This window comes from Protopterus annectens, chromosome 9.part0, assembly GCF_019279795.1.
Source record: "Protopterus annectens isolate FY-2018-M chromosome 9.part0, PAN1.0, whole genome shotgun sequence".
Taxonomy (NCBI): Eukaryota; Metazoa; Chordata; order Ceratodontiformes; family Protopteridae; genus Protopterus; species Protopterus annectens.
The window spans coordinates 134,682,342-134,695,266 of NC_056743.1; the positions used below are offsets into that span (position 1 = coordinate 134,682,342).

A 12,925-nucleotide genomic window follows, 5' to 3' on the forward strand; every position below is an offset into this window, starting at 1 on the left:
CAAAAAATATGCTTGTATAAATAGATTCATAGAAAGTGCTAGGCTGCTTGCCCTTATGGGCCATTTTAAGCATAGTGAATTCCCTCTAGTTGAGAATCAAACCTTGTATCTTGTCTCTCAGGTGAACACCTTAATTATTAAGCTAATTGCCAGGGGTTTATGCTTTTGGTAAATAAATTGCCCCCAGTGATTACCATTCTCCAGCTTAATCTGTTTGGAATCTGAATGTAATGCAACATATTTATTAAAGTTGCGTAGTTGATATTACAGACACTTTTTTATGTAACTGAAGGGGGAAACCTTCTAACAGAATGAAGAGTTTAAATTTATGGATTCTTCCAAAAAAGAAAGAAAGAAACTGGACAAAATATCCATAGAAAAAGATTTTAACAAGGAGGCAATGCTGTAAGTAGAACTTCTTCTCAAGCTCTGTGAAAGAGATAGTGGCACCTTTGACATCTCCACAGTAGGGAATCAGAAGTCAGTCACCAGTTTGGTACAAACTAATTTAATATGTATGTTAAAAAAAATGCAGAGCTTTATTTAAAAAAATGAGTTAAACTTCTTGCTCTGTTAGCAAAAATCAAAGGTTTAAAAGATGAGCAATTGTGTTTTATTAGTTAAAACGACTTTGTTAGATCTTACTTTAATATTAGTTTCCGTAGTCTGATGTTACCTCCCTCAGTGCTGCATTCCAGAGACAAGTGTTTTCTGGGCTAACAAAATGAACGTGCATATCTTTTTAACCTCAGATTTGCTTAGCTCAGCTTAAAGTTTTACTTTATAATCTTTTAAAATAAAGATTGTTATTTGTGGTTAAGAACAGAGACTCTCCTTTTGTTTCTTTACCTATTAATTGCAACAGAGAAGCAGCAGGTTTACTGTCTGTGGTTTACTGATTATTTAGGATCAGGGCACTCTTCTTTAATTAAAACAAAACTAAGTATTCTAAATTGATAACTGATATTTAGTTGTAAAATTAGCCTACAGAGATGAACCAGCAGTGAAGCCTCACTGAATTATTTTAGTTGTTCATGAGCTTCCAGTGACTAAGACATTTTCTGGGACTGTTACTGTCAAAGGAAGTAACATTCAGTGAAGGAAGGAAGGATGAGATTCCTACCTCTCAACATCTTAGAGGAAGTAATCTGGACAAAGTCATAAATAATGAGAGAGAAAAGCCCCATATTAGGGGATAGTTTTATATATTTCTCATACAAGCTTAGAAAGTCGATTAACAGTTTTTGCATTAGTCTGATTTTTTATGATGGGTATGAAGTCTGAAACTCAAATGTCTGTCATTATTTTCTGACTTCAGTGTTCAGTAATTTGCTAATGATTTTACAGAAAACCACAATTTTATGAAAAACTGTTCAAAAATGTGAGACAAAATGTGGACAGTCTATGAAAAACTGTACAGTTGAGAGGTATGAATGGCACTAAACTACATGGTACAGGGCCACAGTTTTTGCACAGATACTCATATTAACTGGTATTTTTTTGTATTCACAAGGCATACCACCACTACTACAATGACAACTGTAGTAACTGCTGCAGGATAAAAGACTGATACAATTGTGCAAGGGCTGGCAGTTCAGAGTTAGATAAGTCATCTATTGATTGCATTTGTTTACTGTAATGCTGCACTCAAGCCCATTTTCAGTGGAGGCCTGGGGAGAAAAGCTACATTAAAGTTACAAATATTACAAAAAATTTACAGAGAAAAATAATTCAGTTTCTTAACAGAAGAAATCGGGTTTTAGAATCATGCAATGGGTAATATAATCAAGACCTCTATGTGTTAATACAGTTTGATTTCTCTACGAGTGTAATACAATAATAAACAGGTTAAATTTTACATGTACAGCAATATACAAATGTCATTTGCGTAGGAGTGATGAAAAGCAGTATATAGTTATAAATGTAAATAGGATTTATTCACATTATTTACAGGATAAAGTAGGAGAGCTGGAGAGTTAGGTGGTGGTGGTGGTAGTCTAGAGATCTGAAAGAGAGAGAAAGTTACTCAGGGTGTGATGCATGGTAGACATCCTCTCTAGTACAGGATTAAGAGGTGGGCTCACCCACAGATTAACCTGAGGCTGTACAGTTTGATTGCTCGCCGTTACCACTGGTAGAAGCCCCCACTCCCACAACACCCCACAACAGATGAGAGCAATGCATCTTTAGTGAGTATACCCACCATATCTCAGCCTTTCAAGGATACTCAGGTGCCATCATGTGTCGTAGCTGGACGCCTATATTCAAGCTGCACTCAAGACCGATCAGTAGGCTTACTGGACTGTTATCCAGGCACAGTCTGCTGCTGCCTAATTCAACATTGAGCTGACTGCTGTGCTGCATGGCATTCTTTAAGATACTGTCCAGCAATGCCAGTGGCAGTGTCTCAGTAATGACTGGTTTTACAAGGCCCCTGAACACACACACACACACACACACACACACACACACACACACACACACACACACACACACACACACACACACACACACACTCACTGCTTCCATGTCCACTTCCATATGGAGGATTGCCAGTGTCATCATCAATCCCCATATTACTGGTGGTCTTATCGCAAGTCTCAGTGGGGTATATTCCTAAAATGGTCTTGTTGGGGGCCTTCTTAAGGTACTCGGGCAGTACCTGCATCAGTAAGTTTACAGTACTTTGCCATCCTTCTTTATGGGTGTTAATGACACGACACCTCACCAGCAAATACCCTCCTAGTCACATTCCCATAATGACATACCATCTCTGCAACAAGCCATAAAAGTGGAACAAGGTCATGGTCTCATAATGACACCTCAGACCTATTACAGGAAGAGGTTATCCCTGATAAAAAGTACACATCTCAAGACCCCCATTTCTTCCTTCTGTGGCAAGCTTCTCCTACCTGTTGTTTCTGGACAGTCATATGTCATTTTGTCCGTTGGCGTCTGTGCATATGATGATGATGACTGCCTCCGTCTACCCTGCCTTCTGTGTGGTATATGTGCAATCCCTTATGCACAGTGTGAGCAGATCACAGATAACCAGCACAGCCAGATATTAACACTGCATGCATCATCTTTTTGTGTATGACACTAAGCTCTCACTTTGTGGTTGTCAGGGCCCATAATTCTGCACTAGACATACCATTTTCTGCTGCCATGTATTCTTCCCTTTGCTTTCTGATGGGGTGTTGTGTGGCTGCTTCTTGCTTCTGGTCCACCCCACTCGTATTGGCAAATGATGTTTCTGCACCTTCCATACCAGTTCTGTGTGTGTGTGTGTGGTCTGACCATGCCTATACTGTGGGGCTGGCCTGCATGTTTCCTCAAGATTATATTAGGCGACATGCTAGAAACATCCTGCCAGATGTGGCAAGGTCATATTGCAGTGCCATGCCCTTTCCCTTGTATAGAAGCATCAGAAGCAGCATGCAAACACACTGCATGACATTGCAGGTTTATGCATGTGATGTGCTGTGTTGCACTTTGACATTGCTCTTTGGATTTCTTACGGGTATCATTAGCCGTTGTTTCAGTGGGCATCCAGCATCACCTACAACACAAAAGCATATATGAGGGGTGTACTTCATTTGGAAATAATATATATGTAACAGCATATACTTAGTTTAGCCACAGCGCCTGTATTTTCCACACTAGATGGCCCTATGGCTGTCACTTTGCAGTAAATGGTAATACAGCTGAGATGTGTGAATCATGCAAATTGTGTTGCTGATGCAAAGCTTACACATTGGTTATAATCCCATTAGCATCACACAGTACCTGGCAGTTAATGGAATGGCAGCTGTTCCACTTCACCTATCTCTGTGAGTATGAGTCATGTGGGGCATTTATTTCTACATGTGTATAGTCTGTGGCACCCCAGTACTTTAGGGAGGCAAGCAGTATTATAGAAGCCATATATAGCGGTGGCTGTCTCTTCTGGTGTGTAAGGAAATGCTGTATGTTTATCTGCATGTAGAAGTATAACTCTAAAGAATTTGTTCAGTTTACTAGAGGCAGAAGCTCGAGAAATGCTTAATGTTTCCCCTTCTGGTCTCTGAAGGGTCCCTCTAACTAGGATGGTAAGTGCACTATGCATACCATGGTTTCCAAAAGGAAAAAGCTGTGACGACCCACCACTGGACCAGTAATAAAGAGCCTCAGTCCTCACCAGTGGCAAAAGTGGGGGACTTGCACTGGGAGGATAACAGGTTTGTGCGCACACACACACAGTATTTCCAGATTTAGGTGTCTGCATCAAGTGCAGTTTCCCTTAAGACCACACAGAGAGCACAGTCAGTCTGGGGCTGGTTTCTTCCTCTTTCTCCAGATCCCCAGTAAGACTCACCACTGGCACAGCTGTAGAGTTGAGACCTCAGCTGATTGGCCAAGCCAAGACCTCCAACACCGTTTCTTTCCAACCAGTGCTTCTTGTCCCTGCCCAAGTAGCTGACATACACACACTCTTTGAGGTTTGATTTACACACACCTCGGAAAGTCTGGCACAGGTTTACTAGCTATGCCCCCTTTTGACCAGACTATAAGGTAGTTATCACTGCCACCATCCAACTCCTTATCAGCTACTTTAAGGCCTTTAAAAAAGTGTGTCCACTCCTACTGTGTAATATTAATGTTAATGCAAATGGTAGTTTGACCAAAAGCAAGGCTATTAGGAGTGGCCCACACAGTGTCACCAAATAAATATGCAAGTACTCTCAAAACTTAAATATCTCTAGACAGATCGGCCACAATGAAAGGTTTAAATATATTTAATAATAAATAATAAAAGATCAAGAAAATACTTGGTATATAACCACAGTGACATCAGAGTTCAAAATCACAGGAAATATTTAAAACAACACTGTAGGATAGTATCAAAGAAAGAAAAATAAACTAAGCGTTGCTATATTCCTGACTATATTTAAGGGGATTATACTATTCCCTCGTAATCAGAGCAAGGCAGATGTGGTGAATTGTTCTTGTCAGGTCCAAGACAGAATGCTGTGTCTCTCTAAGATTATATTTGAATTAATATCTCAAATATTACTACTGGGATATCTTGCAGAATGACATCATTTCTTGCCATCTGACTCTATCCCAGGTGAAATCCCCACTGCTAGAATCTGGTAGTATTTAGCATCTACCTGTGAAAATACATAGACCTCAAATCTTTGGCAGATGCTGGAAGTCATAAAACAATTGCATTCCTTCATGCTTTCAGAAGTAATAATCAATTCACTCTGAAGACAATGCAGAATGCTTCTTACCACATATATTATGTCTCTAGCTGCCTTTAAACTGAAAGATACCATCTTTTATTGTGTAGCCATAAAGTAATTTAATTTTAGCTATTTTTCTGAAGTTAACCTCCTGTATTCCAGTTTCTACTGTTAGAATATATACAGTTAAACATTTACAATAGTGCATGTACATTTCTGTTCTATTCCAGTAGAGCACACTGTGGTTACAGTTCAAACAACACTTTGCAAAAATCTTTTCAATACACACGTCTAGACCAACCGGTTGACATACACATGACATACAGTTCTAATAAGTTTGTAACACAAAAATCTTCTATAAATTATGTTGCTATTCACAAATGATATATAATTATTTACAAAATTCCAGATAGCTGTGTTGACAGTATCCCCCTTTGTCACAAATGCAACTACTGAATTTCTGTCAATTCCATACATAAGCAATACCTGACAAGCTCCGTACAATGTCCTGATCTACACAAAGCTAGGCAGTGATCCCCTTGTCACTAATTATTTCCTGCTGCAGGTACCGTTTTCATTGCCAATGAATACCCTCTTGCTTATAATGGCAGGAAGTAGTGGTGTACTAGATGCAGTTGTATAACTGCTGCTGCTATGATCCAGAGCATTTTTTGTCTGTAACTCTAAATTTTTGTGCCTGTTTGGCTGCTTTATACTCTTGTGCACATTGTTCTGCAGTTCCCCCATTTATGATCGTCAGTCACAGTTGTTTTCACATTATTCATTCCTTATAAATTTCTATGTTGTTATGGCTTTATTTCCCCTTCCCACCATTATTAGGTTTGGTGATTATGGTCTCATTTACAATTATTCTTCTGAGCAGAGGATTTCTAGCCGAATCAAAGCACAGTGTAGCAGTATAAATCAATCCTAGCCTGTGCGTGGCCAGTTCTTGTGCAGCCATGTACTGTGTTGTGCACAGCATGGCGATAAATTCCAGCCACAGTCTAATAATTACCATGATTTGAATGTTTACTCTTTTGATGTGTGATTGAAGAGGGAAAAGTAATGGCCAGACTAATCCATTGCATTCTGCTGTTGTCAAACACATGCACTCTTCCCCTTAGAAAGTAAAATTGGTGACCATAAGTCTGTAACTGACATTTTTTTCATACACAGTCTATTTCCTCACCACCCAGCCTTGTTGACCCCCTTGTTTATTGTCAAAATGAAGACAGTAACAACTGTGATGTATTTCATCTTGCTGCTCTCATAACGGTTCATAGATAAGTACTAGACCATCAGTCTGTAGACCATTACTAGCCTTGAAAAAAAATATTTAAAAGTTCCCCCATCCTCCAAGAGGACAACGCAAGATAGTCCAGGAGAGAATTTGAGGCTGCCCACTCAGTTATCTAGGTTAACTTAGATAGTTTGGGAGAGAATTTGAGGCTGCCCACTCGGTTATCTAGGTTAACTTTGGAGGTGGTAAGCGTGCTATTCTGCTCAGCTTGCAATGGAGGTTTGTTCCGGGGTGAAGAATACATTAGGATATGTATCTGTCCTGCAAACATGTGTTACTTATCAGCTGATTAAAATGTATTTACTTTAACAAGGTACTTGAGGTGACACTCTGGGCAGGAATAGGCTTGAAAGTCTAGAGACAGATCTCCACAGAGAAGTCTGTGTAAGGCTGTGAGTACAAAGAGAGTGCTGCCAATCTCTCCTGATAAGTAATTTTTTTTAGGTCACTGATCTTTTTTGTTTTAAATCTAAGGTCAATGAAGCTGAGTGATATACTAAGACAAACACACATCAAAAGGTGCATTGCATTTGGCAATGGGTCTGATGAGATACAAGTAAATTGGAATTAAGACTTCTTGGATCTAGTGGAGATACCGTTGAAAATTAGATGAGCCACACTGAAGGCTTTCTAAACTACTCTAGACACACAATGGTCAAACAGTAAGGAATTATCATTGAGTGCACAGATCCCATATGACAATGTCTTCTTGCAGGGGTGTGTCACCTCTGTTGTATGTGAAAATGCTTTTGTACCAAAATGAAATGTGCTTCAGTTTTTCGCATTCAGTTTGAAGATACTGTCCTTGCGCCAGTTGTTAACTTGGTCTAACACGTTTGAGCAATTATGGATCAGTGGAAGATTGAGTAACAGACACAGTTTATCATCATTGCTGGCCTGGAGTGTTGGCCTCCATATCTGAGAAACAGATGCCAAATGGGAGAGGATCCAAAACTGAACCCTGTGTTACACCACTGGTAACTTTTTTTGCTTTCAGAAGTGGCACCTGCAACTCAATGCACAAGCGTTCTGTCAAGCAGCTAGGCTTTATATTTAGATATATGTGTCTTTCAATAATGCCTGTGGGGGAAGTTGTCAAATGTCTTGGACAGGCCCAGATATGCTCTATGTACTTCATAAACACTACTAACTGCTTCAGATAATTTTTCAAAGAAAGTGATGGAGTTAGACTTAGGACATTCCTTTGACAAAGCTGAATTGATGAGGGTCCAGAATTAACAGTTTTTCAATACTCAGATTAATGAGATCTAAGATAATATGCTCCATAGTTTCTGTTAGGAAACTTTCCCGGTCAACAAATGTTAAATAAATAAAATAAAATAAGACTAACAGGCTTTTAGATACTAGGGTCTGTGATTGGGCCGCCCTTGTGTAATGACATTACCATGTCTTTTCAGGAATATAACCAGTGGAAAGTCTTAGATTAAAGTGGTTATGTAGGTGTTCAGATTGGCCACATTTGGCATTGATAATCAAACACCTGCTGTATTATGAGGGCCCGTGGATGAGGTGTTCTAGGCCATTGAGAGGGCTGTGATAGCTTGTTTCATATTAATAAAGTGGGGTGGCTGGGATTGTCGAATAGCAATAAAGCAGTAATTATAGGTGGAGTAAAATTTGCCAACTAGGATATTCACAATTTTCTTTGGGTCAAAGCGTGCATTAGTATTGTGTACTAGTTCTGAACATTGTTGGGTGTTGGTTCTTAATTTTCTAACACAGTCAAAGACGCCATTTTTTTGTTTAGTGACTATTTTAGACTAATTAGAATTTACTTGGTTGGAATGTCCACCAGATGGACCCTGCCTAAAATGTTGCTGTTGGAGGCAGCAAAGGCTTTAGCTAGAATGTGAAAGCCTTGGTAAGAGATACAAAGACCATACCTAGCAAAACAAGAAGGCTTGTTAGCCACCTCAGTACAAACTGACACATATTGGATTCCCCTAGAATGACACAAGCTACATAGCCAATTATCTTGTCTTTGAATCTTGGTAACATTTTGGACGATGTCAAAATAACACTCAAGACTGCTAGTGTCTTTCCTGCCACAGACACATGCATAGCAAGTTCCGTCCTGTCGTACTGCATGTCCCTCTGGGTAGAGCACCTAAGGTTGTTCACTCTCTTGTGGACTGCTATGAATTCATAACCGTATTTGTCATGTTGGTGAGATCTAAAAGAAAGTCAGCTGTCACTGTGTTCTTATCTAGCCTACTGAGGGTGGTATCTGTATACCTGACATTAAGGGAATTGGTCCACCTGTTACTAAAAGACTGCTATGTTCAGACTCAGTCTCAGTGGAGCCATAAGGGCTTGTAGTCTGTACCTTTGTGACTCTTAGATTTGTAATATTACCAAACTGAGAAGTAACATTTTGGAAGATAAGTGGGGTTGCACACAATAAACAGCATACTTGAAGCAGCAAACAGTTTTAATAAATCCAACTGAGTGCTTTTGTCCTAGTACAACCAAGGGACGTCATCAGACTCTAATGAGAAAAGAATACATCACTTCCTTTTATACTAGTACCTTATGTAATCAATTAGGCATTTAAAGCTATCCTGCCTATTATTAAGACACACTAGCAAAAAAACATAAGTAAAAAAATTAAATAAAAACATACAGTGCAATTAAGAAATATAAAATGGTTGCCAAAACTTAAAAAGTAATAAATTACAATTTTGGTGGACAAAAATTCATTTAAACTCAGAGGGAGTGTTGGCATTAAGTTTGAGCTGCCAAAATAATTCCTTATATTCAAGTTTTGTTTTCCAGTCTCCCCTATGCCTCACAGCCAGGGATTGACTCAAGACCATAGGCTAATTGGCCTCTCATAAACTTCCTGGCCAAACAACATATGAGAAAACTGCAGTGGTATCTCAAAAATGTGTGGTGCTAACATTCTCTCGCCTTCAAGATTAAAACTGCCTCTCTGTCTCAGGAAAGAGTTTGGCAGGTGGGTCCAAGCATGCTCCCTCTATCTGGGCCTTCCCTTCAGGTTCGTCTGTCAAGACCAAACTCGGTCAACAGATGCATCAGAGACAGTCTGGGGAGCACACTACAACAACTTTTAGACCTTATGGCACAATACCTACCAAGAAAAAACAAGTAGCGAATCACCTCAGCAGGAGCCTGTCAGACCCCCATGAGTGGCAACTGCAATAAGAATTTTTTCTCAGCATAGATCTTTTTTGTCAGCAAAGAAAATGCTCACTTGGAAAAGTTTTTCTCCAGGAACAAAATAAAGTCAGCCTGGAAGAGACAAATGTCTTTTCCTTCCCTTGGACAGGTCTATTTCTCTATGCCTTTCCACAAATACTCTTGCTAACCAGGGTACTGCTGGAAATAAGGAAGGAAGGACCTAGTGTAACTCTTATAGCCCCAGATTGGCTGAGGCAACACTGGTACCCCTTATTCTCTAGATTCAGAGAAGTCTTAATATCCATTTAATCATTATATCCTGTTCTCCTGTGTCAAATCGACCTAAACAGAGTTTAAATATCTTTAGCATAGTCTGGTTACAGGTGTTGCTGAATCCAGATCTGTTTGTGTGATTCCTATGTTTCCGGCTATGCCATCTTGTGCTGGCTGGGACCTGCCTGAACTTAAAGGGAGTAAGTGAACTGGTTGGAATTAGTCTGGCATAGGGTGTTGAGCTAAGAGCTCAGGGACAAGGTTTGATTGGTCATTTCCAGTGTTTTTATTTTACTTTCATTTTTGTGATATTTAAACCCAGCATTTGCATGGGTTTATGCTTGTTTGCCCGTCACATACTGCCACTGCGCTGTTTTAACCCTTTGCGAGCTATCTCAGTTGCATTTCTTCCCTTACCAGCACTCCTGTGTAAGTGAGGCCCTCGCCTGCAGCTACTGTATTGATTTTATCCAGCCCTACTCACAACTATAGGTACTCCTGAGATAGTACCCACTCTACTATCCCTGACCTGTCTTCCACAGACTCCGATAACCATGGATAGACAATTTCCTATGGTTTTTCCTTCTAAGTCTGGTTGATAATGAACATCCTGAGTCAGTGTAGCAACTGCCTTATGTACACAGACAACCCTCTGCTACTACCACCTAGGAACACAATATGTGAGAGATGCAATCACATTAAGAACCTAGAATCCTTGCTGTCTCAGTTGCAAGCCAGTACATCTGGCACTGAGAAGGCTGTCTAAACAAACACTATGAAAACCATACCTCTAACAATACCCACATCTGTACAACACACACTTACATATGCAGAGGTTCTCAACAAAAACATACCTAAACAAGAGAGACCTCTGAAGCAAAAACACACACGCACATCACAACCCACAGCACCAAGTATCACACGGTACATATGTCTGTGTCTCACAACCTTTAAGGCCCAGCCGCAAACCCAACTTATTAGTCATAGGAGACTCTATGGTGCGATACACAGATGTGCCCCTCACCAGGCTAGACAACGAGAAAGTCACAGTACGTTGCATGTCAGGTGCTAGAGTCCGCCACATCACGCACGAACTCAAGTCTCTTAACAGGTACTGTTATGACTCTGTCATAGTCCTTGTTGGTGTGAATGACTTGAGCCGTACCTCTCTGGACTATATGAAGAGAGAAATGATTGAGCTCGCTGATTGTGTCCCAGCCAGGTGTGTCCCTAGCCTTATGCGGCATCCTACCATCACCCAGAATGATGCCTCAATTGTTTGTCTTTTCGGCTTTTCCTGGTTAGGGGTCGCCACAGCGGAACTCCGGTCCGCTAATGATTGGCAGTAGATTTTTATGGTGCCGAGTTGCCAGCCCAACGCCCAACCTTCATCGAAGGCACGCCCATTCACGCATGTCTTTTGAACACCACTCGACCGCGGGGAGGACATGCAGACTCCACACAGAAGCACTCCAGCCGAGAATCGAACAGGAGAACCTCTTGCTGTGAGGCAACTATGCTACCGCTGCACCACTGCAGCTCTCTACCAACAGAAAATGATTGACTTTAACAATTGGCTTAGTTTCTGGAGACTTTTCATTCATTTAAAGCTATCCAGTACCTGACAGCCTGGGAGGACATGATTAACAGACCACGATGCTTTGCCAGAGATGGCCTTCATCTTTCTACCTTGTGCTTCAGGCTTCTGGCAAAGGCTGTTGTCTCTCCCATAGTGCATTTTTTAGGCAAAGTCACGAGCACAAAATTACCAACATGAAAAATTCTTCTAAACAATATTTAAAGTTCACGCTGCTAAATGCTAGGAGTCTTTGTATGAAACCACACTCATTGCAAGCATTCTTGCCCTGGAAGATGCTGACATTTGTGCAGTCAGTGAAACTTGGTTCAAAGCCGTGGAGAGCAACCCAAGCTTACCAGGTTGCTCATCCTACCATACTTTCAGACCCCAAATGGAGGGCTACAAAGCCAAAAGAGGTGGAGTTTCAATATTTATCGAAGACATACACACCTCCAGGCTGGTCAAACGGTATGGCGTACAGGAGACACTCCAAGTGCAATTAACTGTTGACAAAACACCTGTTCGAATCATAGCTAGCTACAGAGCCTCAACCATGACTCAGGACGCCCACTACATCTGTCTGGACTTACTTGAATCCATCAAGATTCCACCCTATACCCTGATCCTGGGTGACTTTAACAACCCAACCATAGAGTGGAAGACCTATTCTAGCCCAAACACGAATGCCCAGAGATTCTTCGACTTTGTCAGAGCAGGTATAAGCAGCTTCACAGCCACTGTCCCTTCATTTGGATCTAGCACTAATGTCCAAGCCTACACCAAAAAACTATATGAGCACCTACATAGCTGTATGGACTCAGCAATACCAGACATGGCCAAATCATCTTCCTCAAGGAGGAGTAAACCTGGTCTGGTGGGTAGCAATGAACAAATTCTATAACAAAAGGAAAGAATTGCTGTCCAGGATGAAGAAGGCAGAGGTGCCAAATTGGAAGCAATCTCTAATTTGTCTGAACAAGCAAATAAGGTCACTGGTGAAATCCTCTAAGGCTAAGACCAAATTGGCCACATCCACTAAGGACAATTACAGGGTCTTCTTCACATATGTCTGCAATCTCAAAGGTAACACCCAAATCTACTCTGAACTGGTAGTCAGTAACACCACATACACAAACGCCATAGATATAGCCAACCTGCTGATAGGTTCAGTGAAAACTTCACCCCCCCCCGTTCCCCCAATTAGTAAAGCAGGACATCTCCAGCACCTGCCCCCCCCCCCCCCCGGTCATCACCAGGGAGCAGGTCTTTAATGCCATCTCAAAGGCAAAAAGGTTTGTCTGCATGCGACCCAATACGTTTGTCTGCATGCGACAAAATAAGATTCCTGGCTGTATCCTACAGGAACTCAGACATGAACTG

At 40.9% G+C, this 12,925-nt stretch overlaps 1 protein-coding gene across 3 annotated transcripts in view; it reads left to right on the plus strand.

The window, feature by feature from the left end:
* The window catches only part of TRIM44 (tripartite motif containing 44), a 1,245,326-nt gene that overhangs the window by 1,165,462 nt on the left and 66,939 nt on the right, over positions 1–12,925 (plus strand). The window lies entirely within an intron of this gene.